Source organism: Mus musculus, chromosome 3 (assembly GCF_000001635.26).
Source record: "Mus musculus strain C57BL/6J chromosome 3, GRCm38.p6 C57BL/6J".
NCBI lineage: Eukaryota > Metazoa > Chordata > Mammalia > Rodentia > Muridae > Mus > Mus musculus.
In genome coordinates, this window is record NC_000069.6 from 75,557,346 (window position 1) to 75,572,847 (window position 15,502).

The 15,502-nt window shown below is 37.5% G+C and overlaps 1 protein-coding gene across 2 annotated transcripts in view; it reads left to right on the top strand.

Moving 5' to 3' along the window:
- Positions 1-147: 147 nt before the first annotated feature.
- Positions 148-15,502, top strand: part of Serpini1 (serine (or cysteine) peptidase inhibitor, clade I, member 1) — an 85,031-nt gene continuing 69,676 nt past the window's right edge. For both annotated transcript variants that reach the window (NM_009250.3, NM_001357514.1), the window contains exon 1: positions 148-297. The gene's annotated coding sequence lies outside the window, so the exon portion shown is untranslated. The remainder of the gene's footprint in view (positions 298-15,502) is intronic.

Consider the following 15,502-nt stretch of genomic DNA (forward strand, 5'->3'; position numbering starts at 1 on the left):
GGGCCAGGTGCGATGCCAGAGGGGAGAAAGTCCGAAATGAAGGGGTCAGAGCACCAGGAACTAAGAGACCTCGGGTACCGCTCTGCGCCTAGGCTGCGCAGATGGCAGTGGGAGGAGCCGCAGCCCGAGCTTCGGCCAATTAGAGGCGGGGAAGGCGGAGCTTGAATCTCAGAAGAAGCTTCAGCTCAGCCTAGTCTGTAGTTTCCCTGGAGAGAGGCAAGAGCAGCATCCGGAGCAGTCTCAGCCTGCCCAGCATCCTCTCCAGCATCCCGAGCGGGGATTGCAGGTGTGAAGGAGGTAAGCGTGGGCGCCACTTGCGGGCTACAGCACAGCAACCTGGGGAGGAAGGCATCTGACAATAGGAACGCCTGGATACTGGAGGAAAGAGTGCTATGTTGACTTAGGATCGCGGTGCAAACCTTTTCAGTACAATTACGTACAATTACAGACTTTGGTAGAGAGAGAGAAAAAAAACAAAAAACAAAAGGTAACTCTGCCTGGGATATTAAGGGCGTGGTTAAGGATTTTGTTTTGAGTTGCACCATTAAAACTGGTCTGGGAGATCACAAGATTGAAGAAAGCCCTGCTAATTGAGTACCAGGTGGATGGTGTCAAGCTAGATGCGTAGCTGTTAAAAAGGCAAAATTGGCATTGATAGAGAACCACTTTGTAACTGTTTCACTAAGAAAATAACTTTGTCCTCTTCAGTGCCTGACGCTTGTGTTAGTTTATCAGATTGTCCTGCCACGGACAGTCTATCCAAGATAACCGGTTGTATTGCAGGGTCTTTGGATTGCAAAAGATATGGGTTAAAGAAGCAAATAATAAGATAGGATGGGTTCCGGCTAAACCTATCCTAAGTATAACTTTTACCAGCATTAATGAGAAAATAAATTGAAATGGGTGGGTATTTGGCTTTTCCTTCCTGCTGGCGCTGGAATATTGAAACAAAGACCTGGGTTTAGCCTACAACGGGAACATATGGTGTACTTCCTCGCTGCTTCTTATTCTCTCATTTGTGTCCGGTAACGTTTGTTCGTGTTTTAAAAACAGGAGTACAAGGGAACTGTGTGGAGGAGCTTTCCTCTATTGAAGAGAGTATGTGTAAAATGATAACCTTTAGTATTTTATAATGGGCTCTCATTTTAGAGGTATATAGTATCACACAATAATAGTTCATTCTCATTGTGTGTATACTCTTTTGAATGCTAGTAATACATACGGGTGGAATTATGTTGTAATACTTGTTATGTTAGGTAGTCAATCCTACCTTTGCACCTATGACAGATTACAGCCTTTTGGGTTGGAAAAGTACTAAAATTCTACGTGCTTAGTTCATTTTTTTGTTGTGAAATAGTGTCCCAGATTATATGCCTGTTAGTCATGTAGCATATTGCAGCATACTCTGCTCTGAAATGGCTTTCTTGTGACAGTTGACTATTCCATAGGGTGCCAGAATACTTGAGATTGTTTAAAGAGGGGTCAATAAGATCCAGAAATCACCTTCTATTTTCTTCTTTTGTCATACTATTCTGGTTTACTGCAAGATTTTGAATTTTGTTTTTGCAGTGCACACAAGATGCCTTCTAAAACTAAAGTGGCTCAAAGGTATTCTCTCCATTACTTAAGGTTCAGTCCTACTAAGTGCAGATACTGATGAGAGATGCCCACTACTAAATTAATTAAATCCTTTTCTCCCACATTCTAATACACCAAAGACCTGGGCACACAGAGAAATCTTAAAAAATAAATAAATAAGCAAAACCAAGAAATATCTAGGCTTAGATTAAGCAGATCATGTAAGTATTCGAAAAAAGCTATAGAAGCCACTAAACTTAGCAGTGACAGTAAGGATGGATGTTATCTTTGGTATACTACTAGAAACCTATTAATTGGCATAGCCATCTGGCTATGTGATCTCCAGAAAATGCTTTTGGGAGAGAAAATGTGATCTGGTGGTTTAATAAAACTTGGAAAAGGTTGTCCTTGCCCTTGTTATGTGTGATGGTAGGTGCATGGTCCTGAGTCCGTCTTAGATGTTCAGGCTCTTTGCTGATTCACTTGGAAACTGAATACCTGTTGTCTCTGGTTATTCCCTCCACACACACAAAAAAAAGATAATAGTTAATTATGTGACTGGCAATGAAGTTCTTTTAGAGCCTTTGTAAGAATGACCTTTTGAAAGAATTTGATGGAAATCAGTAAATAACAAAGAAAATAAATGGATAGAAAACAATTTACATGAAAACAGCTGAAATGAAGATGTTTTTAAAATCTCATCTAACTACATAAATAGTAGGCTCTGAGATATCCTAAGACTACAGACTCATTAAGAATGAATGAGATTTCAATTTTAAAATGCCTAATATTCCCCTGTTTGTGAGATCAGATCCATTTAGGAATGTCAGTGGACTAAGTTCTTGTGTTGTTTTGGGAATAAGACTTGTGTTTCTATATGAGAGCAAATTGTGAGTATATCATACTTGGACAGTTATTTCACCTTGAACTCTTTATCTAGTTTAATTAACATTTATATCAATTTCAAATAACCTGTTTTTTTTTTCTTGGTTAGTGTTGGGAAAGGTCATTCAATTTATATAAAGTATGATATATGAAATAAAGCAGATTATTTATCCTGCTGGTCTATCCAGTGGAAACTGCTCAGGGGATGACTCCCTTTTAGCCAAAAGACTTGGTTAATTTCAAATGGCACTGTCTTTTGGACCTCTCTTTAAATTTAAAATTCTGATTCTAAGTCTATGGAGTGAAAGTAAATTGACTTGAATGCATTTCTAGCAGGAGGTTTGGAGGCTGTCCTTGACACAACAGAGAAACCACTCACAGGTTCCAGATCAAATGGTTTGGGAGTGAACTGGAAACAGGGAAATAGATATTTATAAAAATGATTGAGAAACATACCCTAGACATTAGAGAAAAGATACTTAATATTTTGTGTTAAATGCATGTAATACAGAGTACAGCCTTCCTTTTTCAACCACTAATTTCTATAGACCTATATTCAAAATGCGAACATGACATTTTTTGCACTTGTGAGTCACTGAAGTCATTAATACATTAAATTTTAAACAGTTATAGGTTATAAAAACAGAACTAATACATTTATGCTATTATTTGGAGAAAAAATTTAAGGGAAGTCAGAACTAAAGTGATATTTATTCCCTTACTTAAACAGACAATCAATTTAAACAACAACCAATTTATTTAGATTTATCAAATTTTTCTAAGGTTAAATATTGGTTTGGGAATCTGGAACAATTATTTATTCAAATAAGGATTTGTTTTGCTTTGTTACTTTTCCAGCTAACATTTTCAGTATTTCATCCTTAAATTTTGGGTAATTGTGGTTTTATTTATTTATTTATTTATTTATTTTAGGTTGTACAAATAATTGTTTTTCATCAATGTGGAGCAGTATATTTTTATTGTCATAGTCAGCACTGGTGTTCAAGGCTAGACCCACATGCATGATAGACAAGCACTTACCACTATTAACTATTAACTATGAACTATTAACTTGCTAGACTTGGAATTTGAAATCTTCTCAGTCTTTGTTTTTGTTTCTTAAGATGTTAGTAATTACTTAAGCTATTTCACTTCTCCAGGAGTTGAGTTTTGGTGCCCACATTCATACCTAGGCTTCCATCTTAGAAGGGAGAGCATTAGACTCTCCAGACCAGGGGGGCTTCACTTTCATCTCATGTTGATCTTGAGCAGATTCTATCAAGGTCAGTGGACAGAAGATGCACTGTGACTACTGGCTCCGTTAGAAATGTTGCCCAGTACTGTAATCTATACAATGAGATATTTGTAGTTTCATAAATCAGACAGTTGATCCCACCAAATGGTTACTGTACAAGTCAGTTATTCAGTACAGGGGAACGCCAGGGCCAAAAAGGGGGAGTGGGTGGGTAGGGGGTTGGGGGGTGGGTGGGTATGGGGGACCTTTGGGATAGCATTGAAAATGTAAACGAGGAAAATACCTAATTAAAAAAAAAGAAAAGAAAAAAAAAAAGAAAATGGCTTTGATCTGATTAACTATTCAGAAGCAGTTATTGGAACCAGATTTGATTCAGACTTTGTAGGTGCAAGATTTTGTGTACGATTTGTAAATTCGTTCCAGAGGCAGGGAGTTTAGTTGGGGAACATGGCTCTGCCAGGAGATGCTGCAAAGGTGGAAGAGCTTTCCCAGCCAGGGAAGCCTGTGGCTCACCTCCATTTGCCATTAAACCTCTGAGGAATAGCTTTGCTAATGTCTTCCCTTTAAAACCAAATTTCATTGTGTAAAGTCTGAATTTATTCTCCAGTTTCTCTAGTTATTTCCCCCCCTCCAAAAAATAAGAAAGAGATCCTTCCTCATTATTTAACCATTTGTAGAATCATAGCATCGGGCCTTCGATACTTTTAACTTGGCATTTTACCAAAACAATTACTCTGGTTTGTGTCAGAATTAATTTAGTAAGATTTGTATCTCTTATTATTAGTCACTTGGTAAATGCTCATTAATTATAAACTGTCATTTGATAATAAAATTAATAACAGCAACTATTTAGCTGGCTTTTGTTTGCTCACAGCCAACGCGTACTAACAAACTGATGGATATATATTAGCTTGGAAGTGATGACTAATCCTCCTTGTTCCTGTGATATTCACATGCTTAGCACTGTGATTTATATTGTTAGCTGAGTTCATAAATGTCTCACTCATCAGACATTCAAGATCTTTAGGACTAATACTGAGTTTCATTGTTTTTTATATGTATGTCTAAGGCCCTATACATAATTCATATTTAATAGTAATGATGTGTTCAGGTTTTTGACAAGGTATTGTATCATTTTATGAACAAGTTCAACTAGAAAATTCTCTTTTCTTAAATTTCTGATGTAACTAACATTGGACTCAGCCCACTGATTTGTCTACTCTGTGTTCAGAATAATCATTGTTGTTCATTTTTGGATTTCTAAATGAAGAGAGAAAATATTTTCACTAACTTCAGCCTAAAATAGTATATGCTTTAGTTCAGATTTTATTCATGGGGTGCCACTTGAAGATATTCCACTCTTTGCCTCTAGATTCTGCTGTTTTAAAGATGTCTTTAGCCAATACTACCCCCAAATAAATGCATGTGTATTCATGTCTATGTGTGTGCGTTTCCTTTTTTCTTACCTATGAAAATACTTACTGAAAATTAGATATAGTATAAGGCTTCATCGTGACTAGAATTTACTCTTTAAAATAGAAAATTTGTTCTATTTTACCAAAATGGTCAAATTAAGAAGGCCATAGTAAGACTAATTTAACCTGAATAACACCTGTGTTTCTAACCTTGGAGTTATCATGAAGCAGGGCCAAGCTTTGAGACCTTGCTCAGATCTGGCCAGTAACATTTCTTTTGGCTGAGGAAGCTTGTATGATATGTTAACTCAGCACCATTTGAGCCCCCCTCCGATTTAGCCTACTCCCCTCTTGGCTTGTACTTAATGTGGTAAGGCAGACAGAGAATTGACTCTGGCTTAATAAGCTCATTTTTAAAAGTGCACTTATTGTTTTTGTCAGACATATCTCAGCCCAGAGTTACCAGGCTAAGAGGTCAGTGAGCACCTCTAGGCTGTCGCCCATTTTTCCCTGAGCATCTTGTTTCTACTGTTGTTTTTCTCTTCTGAAATGAGCAGAGATCACTGCAAAGCTTCTGATTTTTCTCCACGTGACCTTAGTTAAAAGCATAATAAATGATTAATATGTTTCTGTATTTCATTTCTTTTGTCCTTTATTTTAAGATAGCATTTCATGTTCTCGATGCTGGCCTAGTACTCAGTGTGTGTCCGGAGATTACCTTAAACCCATGATCCTCCTGCCTCTATCTCCCGAGTGATGGATTTATAAGCATGGGATAGAACACAGCTGTCCTTTGTTTGATAACGTAAACTTTGTTAGGTTATAGGTATTTTAACTGTGTTTGGATTGAAGAAATAATTGGTTTTATTTTATTTTCTCATCTCTTAGTAGAATGCTATTATGAAACATTATATGAGGCATTATGCTGTTATAAATTATAATATTTGCCACTCACTTGAATGAAGCTAGCTATTGAAGCATTTAATTATTGTCCTCCTCACCGAGCAGTTGAGAGTCTTTGAAGCAAACGATGTATATGTCATATATTCAGCCTTCTGGGTAAGAAGCCTCTATTTACCTACATAGAGGCTTTAACTGTTGACATAGTTTAGCTGCCTTTATCTGGGAAGCAGTTTAAATCATATATGATAAGTCCTCTGCCATGTCCTACCACACCAAAGTTGTATGAAATAGTCTTGCAGCTGCATAACAGTGTTGTATGTTTTTCTTCCAGGTAACTCAGACAACTTAAAAAACAGTGGTATTTTACACAAAAGGTGCATACATGAAATCTGTCAGAAAAGGCATTTGAGTTAATTTTCTGTATGTATTTAAAGTTTCTGTGTTCCTATAAAGAATTAGAGCCACTGAGGTGGTTGTGCTGCTAACCCACATGACCTAGGTTGGGCTTCTGGGATTCACAGGGTAGAAGAGAGAACTGACTCCTGAAAGCTGCCCTCCGATCTGTCTATACAGGACACTCAAGTATGTAACTAGCTGTGGAGCCAGAGCTGACCTTGAGCAGCTCTTTCTCCTCCTCCTACCTCTCCTCTTTCCCCTCCGCCTTCCCCTCCTGCTCCAGCTCCAGGTCCTGCTCCTGCTTCTCCTATCCCTCCTCTTCCTTCTCCTTCTCCTCCACTTCCCAGAGCTAGCACTATACGCCTGTTCCATCTGGAAACATGTTCCACAAAAGATAAAAGCAGATAAGACGATTGAGAAATGGAGAAATATTGCCAAGCAACAGTCAGACTCAAGAGGCAGACAAGTGGATCTCCGAGTTCAAGGCCAGCCTGGTCTACAGAATGAGTTCCAAGACAGCCAGGGCTACACAGAGAAACCCTGTCTCAAAAGAACCAGAAGATAAAAAATAAAAATAAATAAGTGAATACAGACATATTAACAACTTCAACAATTGGAATCTGTCATCTATGTAGCTGCTATTTGTCATGTGAGATACAGTAGGACTCAAGAGGGATGAGTGTTGTGGGAAATATTAAAAAATTAACCTGCCAACTCTCAGTGGGTCCAAGCCATGCTCTGTCACTCCAGTCACCGCCAACAACTTACATGCAATGTCCCACACACCCCTGGTTAGCCATTTCAACATCTAATTACTGGGTAGAATCAAGACTCTTAATGCTTAATTAGCCAATCACATTTATGTATAAATAATAACACAATTTACAGAATGCCAATACAATAATTTCAGAGCCAAATGATAATGATAAAGCTTTAACCTGATTATTCTAACCTCTTGATAACACCACATATGCCTCCATTCTGGTTCTCTCTCTCCTCCTGAGACCCCTCCATCTCAACTCATCGCTCTGCCTCCCTTCTCCTGTCTAATCCCAAACCTCCCACTACCCTAATGTGATTGGACAGACAAAGTTCTATAACAGGTGGGATTCATGTCACCTTGAGCTCTGTTACTTAGACCCTTATTTTTTAAGGTGGATCAGTTGTTCTGGGGCGAGGGCATGTTGGATATATTATTTAGAAGTAAAGTGCATTTAAATTAACAACAAAACCATGGTTGGAGTAGGGAGATGATTTAGTGGGTAAAGGACTTACTGTGCAAGCATAAGGACTGGATTTCCTATCCACAGCACCCACATCATGCTGAAACCTTACAGGTCTATAATCTCGGGGCTCCTCCTATAAGAATGGAGGTAGAGGCTGAAGAATAACCACCAGGAGTTCATAGGCTAGCCCACTTGCAGTACAGTGCAAGGAACAAGAATAAGAAGCACTGGCTTAAACAATCGAAGATTATGTATCTGTCTAATGACTTCCACACACTGGCACACAGGGCCTGTATGCTCCCTGCCCCCCCATGCTACCACCACCATGCATATCATTTAAAAGAAGGCAAATTAATTAATAGGCATATAAGCCAAATATTTCACCAGGCTTGGTGGATATGCCTTTAATACTGGGGAGGCAGATATAAGCAGATGTCTGTGATATGGAGGCCATCCTGGTTTACCTTATAAGTTCCCAAACATCCAAAGCTGCATAGTGAAACCTTGTCTTCAAAACAAATAAACAAACAAACAACTGTATTCCCAATATCTTACCCCAAGCAAATGTCTCAATTAGAAATGCTTTCAGCAGCTGGTTTTAGGCAAAATAATACAAAACATATATGCATTGTCTTTGCTTGTTTGTAAAGCAAGCAATCTAGAGGTGAGTAGACTGTGCTTTTTCTGTGGAGGCTCAGCAATGACAATTTTCTTAAACTTTTGCTGTGAAGAAAAAAAAAAAAAAACCTTTTGCCCATTTGGACAGGCTTCATGCTCCAGTACAGGGATGAAAGAGTGAGGAATGAAGCTTTAAACCAAACAGTAAAAGCTTTCCTAAAGGCCTCCAGCATATATTCACTGTGCACTCACTGGCCTACAGCCTGTTGGGGCTGCAGCCTCAAGGGAAGATGGGATATCAGAGACTTCTGGTGGATGAAGCAACGTGGCAGAGGTGCTTGGGGGTAACTAAGTCGTATCAACCAGGCTGGCTATTAAAGCCATATTAACTTTAAATTCTATTCTGATTCTTAGAAATTTGGTGCTTTTCCCCAACCTCTACTTGGTACCTTAGCAAAGTTTAACCTTTCACGCCAACTTTTTATCTGGGTAGTTAGCAAATTGCAAGTCCCTGGGCAAACTGGGACTTAAGAGGCTGACAGTGGGGCTGGAGGGATGACTCAGAGGTTAAGAGCACCGAATGCTCTTCCAGAGGTCCTGAGTTCAATTCCCAGCAACCACATGGTGGCTCACAACCACCTGCAATGGGATCTGATGCCCTCTTCTGGTGTGTCTGAGGAGAGCAATGGTGTACTCATATACATAAATAAATAAATCTTAAAAAAAAAATTAAAAGGCTGATGGCATCTCTTTCTAGAAAGTTACCTAGCCAACAATCTACTGCCTTTCCTTCAAGTTTCACTGGACCTTTTTCCATAAAACTTGTTTATTATATTATCATAATCTGCCTCAATTCTGAAACTATTCAAGAGTCTGTCTGTATGGCCTGCGTTCAGTAATTTGGGACTATAGGGCATGGTGGTTCTTCACCCATAATCCCAGTATTTAGGAGGCCGAGCTAGAAGGGTTGTGAGTTTGAAGCCTGTCTGAGCTGCATGGCAGGATACTAACTCACCAAATAAAGAAAGAAAGACATCATTCTCAATATTGCATGTTTTAAGGAAGAACTGAAGGTTTGCTAAGCTGCCTGACAAAACAGAATAATCAGTTGCTCCTTAGAGGGAAACCCTGTAAGATTTGTCACTGTAAAAGGTGATGTTATTGTCCATTTCTAAAATACAAAGTGTTGGCAACATCTATAGAGTGACTACTACCTGCAGGATGACTCATCTGTACAGTGACACATCTTGGCCTTAGCATTTGTGATGAATTATTCTTTCAGATGGAAAAGCCCAAGAAGAATTCCAGAGTCAGGAATGACAAGAAGTCATATTGAAATTTCCACATGAGTATAAAGACTTAATTTCACTGATGTTACCAAACAATCTTGGCTATACCATTGTTGTCTTTGTGCTCCTGGTGTTAACATTTTAACCCTTTTACTTATCTGTCAGGTTCTCTTATGAGAGTCTCTCTCTCTCTCTCTCTCTCTCTCTCTCTCTCTCTCTCTCTCTCTCTCTCTCTCTCTTTCTCTCTGTCTCTCTCTCTCTCTGTCTCTCTCTCTCTCTCTCTCTCTCTCTCTCTCTCTCTCTCTCTCTCTCTCTGTGTGTGTGTGTGTGTGTGTGTGTGTGTGTGTGTTTTGGGGAGGTGGGAGGCAAGATTCCCAGGTATAATCTCATAAGTTTCTAAACTTTTATGCATTCTGTAACATGGGATTGGGTACTGTAGAAAGTTTAAGTGTGTGTGTGTGTGTGTGTGTGTGTGTGTGTGTTTGTGTGTGTGTGCATGCATGTGTCTGTGTATGCCATAATCTTCAGTCAACATAGTTAACAGAAAAAAGGCAACACGAGGCACATTACAGCTTTAATATTATAACAGTATTTGAGAAACCTAAAAAGGGTGAAGGACGGTTGTAAAGAAGAATTTAGGCATTAAAATGTATTACTTAATTGCAGGGTTGACAAGCTAACCCTCCAGGCGTATGATTTCCTTTGTAAATAAAGTTTTATTAGAACACAGCTGTCCCGCCTAATTTGCATAATGCTTTCTTAATATCAGAGTTGAAAAAGGGATTTCCTGCAAGCATTAACAAATCTGCTTTCATCTTAGTATATTAGCTGTATAGTCAGATGAAACTGATATCAGGTTTTTTTTATTCCAAAAAAGAAAAAAAAAAGATACGAGGGATTCTTTCTACAATATGATAATGAATATCTTACTCAACTTCTCTAAATCTTAGTATATGATGTATAACAAATCAATCTGTTTATAGTAATATAAGATTTTGCTATACCTAACAGAAGTTTATGCTCATTAAATGTTACTTATTCCATGTCAAAATTTATTGAGACTGATTATTGAGTGAACAGTGGCTTTGGTTCAAATGAAAATTCAAAGCTCTAAAATTATTTCCTTCTATGTCCGGGCAAAATGATCAGGTAACTAAAAATAGTATAATTTATCTGTAAGAAATGTGAAGAGCTGCATTAAGTATAGTATAGAAATAATAAGGTTTATTTAAGACTCACCATTTGAGTATATGAAGTCATTATATAGTTGGAATACAGTTAAGGTTAAATAATGCATTATTTTAGGAAATCACGAGAATAAAAAATTTAAACAATAAAAAGGCTTCTTTCTTAGAACCAAAAGGAAAATGGTATTTAAAAGAAATTATATTGATAACAGTATTACAAATATAAAGGTTGGCATGAAGTACCATGACTTTGAGGCAGCAGATTAGATAACTTTAATGGGATAGGAAAATAGCAAAAAGAGAAACCATGGCCAGACAATGGTGGCACATGCCTTTAATCCCAGCACTTGGGAGGCAGAGGCAGGTGAGTTACTGAGTTCAAGGCCAGCCTGGTCTATAGAGTGAATTCCAGGACAGCCAGGGCTATACAGAGAAACCCTGTCTTAAAACAAAACAAAACAAACAAACAAACAAAAAAGAGAAACAATGGAAATTAAGTTAGAACTAGAAAATCTGAAGACAAACTGGAAAAGCAAAGACATATAAACAAACTATCTTAAGAAATAACCTAACACAACCAAGTAGAATTTAACCACGATTACTCTTGACTCCATATTGAGGCTGTCTCAAGCAATAAACAAAACAATAATAAATACCCATAATACTTTCATAATCATAATTTTAGCAAGCTAGGATGATAATTTTCTCAACTTCTTAATTTTATTTTTTACTTTATTATTAAAAATATTTTGAAATAAATTAAAACACACACACACAAAATTAGCCAGACCCAAATACTATACAAGTTGATTAAGTTACGGCAGTTAGAACTGTCATTTTAAAAGGAAGCTGTGAAGCTCCACATTAATTTTATGTACTTACCCACCACTAAAAGAAAAAAACCATTTTCCATTGCTTGTATCCACTTTTCCCTTATTCTCTTATATTTGCTTTTCTTCATGTTATACTGTATATATAATGTGCATTTGTATACATATTACTGACTAGATTCTACATGAGACAGAAAATGTCAAGTTTTTAAAAGAACAAATTTATATAAACGCCAGTGCTAAAACTATATTAATGATGAGGGACTAAATGCAGTTTCATAGTATCTGGCATGAACAAGAATATAGAACCTCTCTCAATTTGGTCGCCTGTTTATTGACTTAAAGAATCTGCTCAAAAGTGCAAATAGAAAATTTCTTGATTAGAAACAAATAATAAATGTTATACTATCAGTTGAAATGAATTTTGTATATACGAAAACCTAATATATACGAATATGTGTTGTATATACGAACACATACACACACCACAACTATTAGAATAAACAAATGCAGAACGAATTCAAGATACAAGACCAGTATAAAATGAGGTGGAATGAGGAGACTGCTACGGAGTTAAAGTGCTTGATGCAAAGCACTTTGGACTGGTGTTCCAGTTTCCAGAACTCACTTAAAACCTAAGGATGGATAGTGGCTATCTAGAATTCCAGCATTTAGAGGTAAAATAGATCAATGGATCCCCAGGGTAACTGGGTACCTAAACTAGATGGTATTGACTAGCCGTGTGGCTAGGTTCAGCAAGAACGAATATATATATATACAACACACATACCAAAAATATATTTTATATGCTACAATCAAAATCTAAAACATTCATTTATAAGAAATATAAATAGAATATAAATACTTAGTAATACATTTAAAAAAAGGAAGTACATGACTTGGGCACCAAAATCATCAGTTAATGTACAAAACATCATTGAAAGAAAGTTAAAGATGGAAGACTGAAATTGTTAAGATGGTCATATTCTCCAAAATAATATTCATATTCAGTATATCATGATATTAGCTGCTGGTGTTTTGTTGTCTTGGTTTTTGTTGTTGTTGTTTATTCATTGGTTTTGTTTGTAGAAATTGGCAGCTTGGACATGGAACTTAAGTTGTAGAGCTGGAGAGATGCCTCAGCAATTGCTAGTGCTAGCGCTTGCTACTCTTGCAGTAGTTCTGGCCTGGTTCCTTACACCAGCATTGGGCAGCCTATAACTGTAGTTCCAGGTACAAGGGATCTGTCACCTCACGTCTGAGGGTGCTAGGCATTCACACATACTACACATAAAATAAAAATAAATATTTTTCTAAAACGATATATGTGGAAAGTTGGAAGGAAGCCAGACAGATAGGTTTCACTGCAATAAAATTTAGTGTACAGAAAAATAGTCCTTACAGAGGGGTTCATTTGATTTTGAGAGTGATGGTAAGATGGAAAATGCAATACAGAAAGGATAGTCTTCAAATAAAATATCAGGACAACTAGATAGATATATACATACGAAAGCATAAAATTGAGCCCTACCGCATACCATATACAATATGTAACTTTAAATGGACCATGAGCCTGAGTGTGGGATCTTACTCAGTGGAACTCATAGAGGAGGTTAGATTGGATTAGATGGAGGTTTCTAGGGTCAGCAAAGCATACGGGAAAAAGTTAGATTTCATTAAACCTAAATGTATATGCTTCAGAGAACAAAAGTAAGATCTGAAGAGACACCAAAAATTGAGAAATGATTTCCAAATCAAATATTTAAGGAAGAATTTGTATCTAAAATATTTTTAAAAAGAGATGAATAAAAGTGGTGAAAAGATTTAAATAGATATTTCTTTGCCCAAACAGGATACTAAAACAGTCAGTAAGCACACAAAGATATAGATTAATGGCGTATTCAGCCATCATCAGAGATGCTTCCTCCTACTAGAGATGGGAAAAAATACAGAGACCCAAGCCCCAAATAGTATGGGTGCACACACGCACACACAGGAAGAGGGAGAGAGATAGACAGACAGACAGAAACAAAAACTTTGAAACACAGCTCTAAATGGGATGTGTCCATCAAATCCATCCACTCAGAACTCAGGAAACTGCCAGGAAGAGGAGGCAATGAGTGTAATCTGCAGGAGATGTTGGACATCCAGGGAACAGGGCCCTCTTAAATCAACTAAGCAAGTCATATATGAAGTCACAGGGACTGAAGCAGGAAAAGCAGATCCTGCATGGATCCACACTGGGTCCTCTGCATGTATATTGTTTTTCCATTTAGCATTTTCATGGAGCTTTAGTGTTTGTGTACCAGTGAGCCTCTGATCTTGAGCCTGCTTTTAGGCTCCTTTCCTTCTATTGGTTTGCCTTGTCTAACTTCAATATGGTGGGTTTTTTTTTTATCTTATTATATCTTATTTCTTATGTTATCCCTTAGAAGTATCTTCCTTTCTAATGAAAGAAAAGGGAGTGGACCTCTATGGCAGGGGAGCTGGAGAGCAACCCGGAGGACTAAAGTGAGGGGAAATTAATCAGGATGTATTGTATGAGGAAATCTATTTTAAATAAATTGGAAGTGGTAACATCATTAGAAATTTGGGAAATTCAATTCAGAATCAAAATGGGAAGCTGACACCTATAGAATTGATTGAAGTAAAAAAGGGGCAGTAATAGTTATTGGCAAAGGTTTGACAAAATTGAACTTTCTGTTCTGACCTCTGAGCATACTAGGCATTCACACATCCACTTTGAAAAACCCTTTGGCCATTCCTCAAAAGGCTTGCCATAAAATTAGCCTATGACCTCAGCAATAGTATTCTAGCAGTATGCCCAAGAGAATTTGGGAAACAAATCTACATAAAAGTTGATACAATTTCTATATGGCAAAGTATTATTTGACCATAAGAATGAATGGTTTGTAGATGCTGCAACATCAGTTACAATTAAAAGCCTGCTGAGCACTGGGCATATGTGCTAGAAACAGAACATGGGTCCTGTAGAAGAGCAGCAAACAATCTTAGCCTCTGAGTCATCTCTACGGCCCCCATAATAAACTCTTTTTTTCTACCAATGATGAAGTCAGTAAATGCTTTTTCACATTTGTAGAAGACACACTCTTAAGCTCAAAGCAGAATGAAAAGCTTTAAAATAGGGTGTCAGCATACCAAACAAATTATTCCGACCATACATAGTTGTAGTTCCTAAGTTTAAAGGTAAGGTATTCATTTTTAGTACGGGCTATAATTGAATGTGAGATTCTTCTGTCCCAGCCTCTGGAGTGATGTGATTATAGCCATACACAACGTTTTTCTTCTTATGAGACAGACTCCCATCTCCCAGGATGGTCTGTCTGACTGAGGACGACCTTGAACTCCTTATCTTCCTGCCTCTGCTTCCTGAGTGCTAGAATTTCAAATCGATGGTACCAGATCTTTTCTATGGATGCTAGGTATTCAACCCAGGGCTTCATGTAGAGTAGGCTCACATCCTACCAAATGAGCTACATCTTATCATCCTGTTATGCAGAGTTTAAAAAATGAAGTGAAATAAAGCTGTACTGGGGTAAAGAAAAAGAGTGGAGAGGAATAATATATAAATGTAGGTAGCCATGTTTATATCAGACAAGGCACAATTGAAGACAAAGGGGTTGAATTTTATGCAAAGTCATTTATAGCAGTGAATATAGTTAAGATAAAACAAACTAATGATAAAGCAGAGAAGGTAACAGTGGCCTCACAGTTTTGGTTAAAATAACTTAGATCCAAGTGAAATGTGGATTTAGCAACTATTGTCTTTAAATTGCTACAGGTTAGCAGTCAACCCACAGGGAAGTGTGTCTGATTACTGAATCAAAATGCCAGTGTGCCACCGTCTCCACTATGCCCAGTTGTTTTACACTTAGCTAATTTCTTGCCTGTGACCTTTA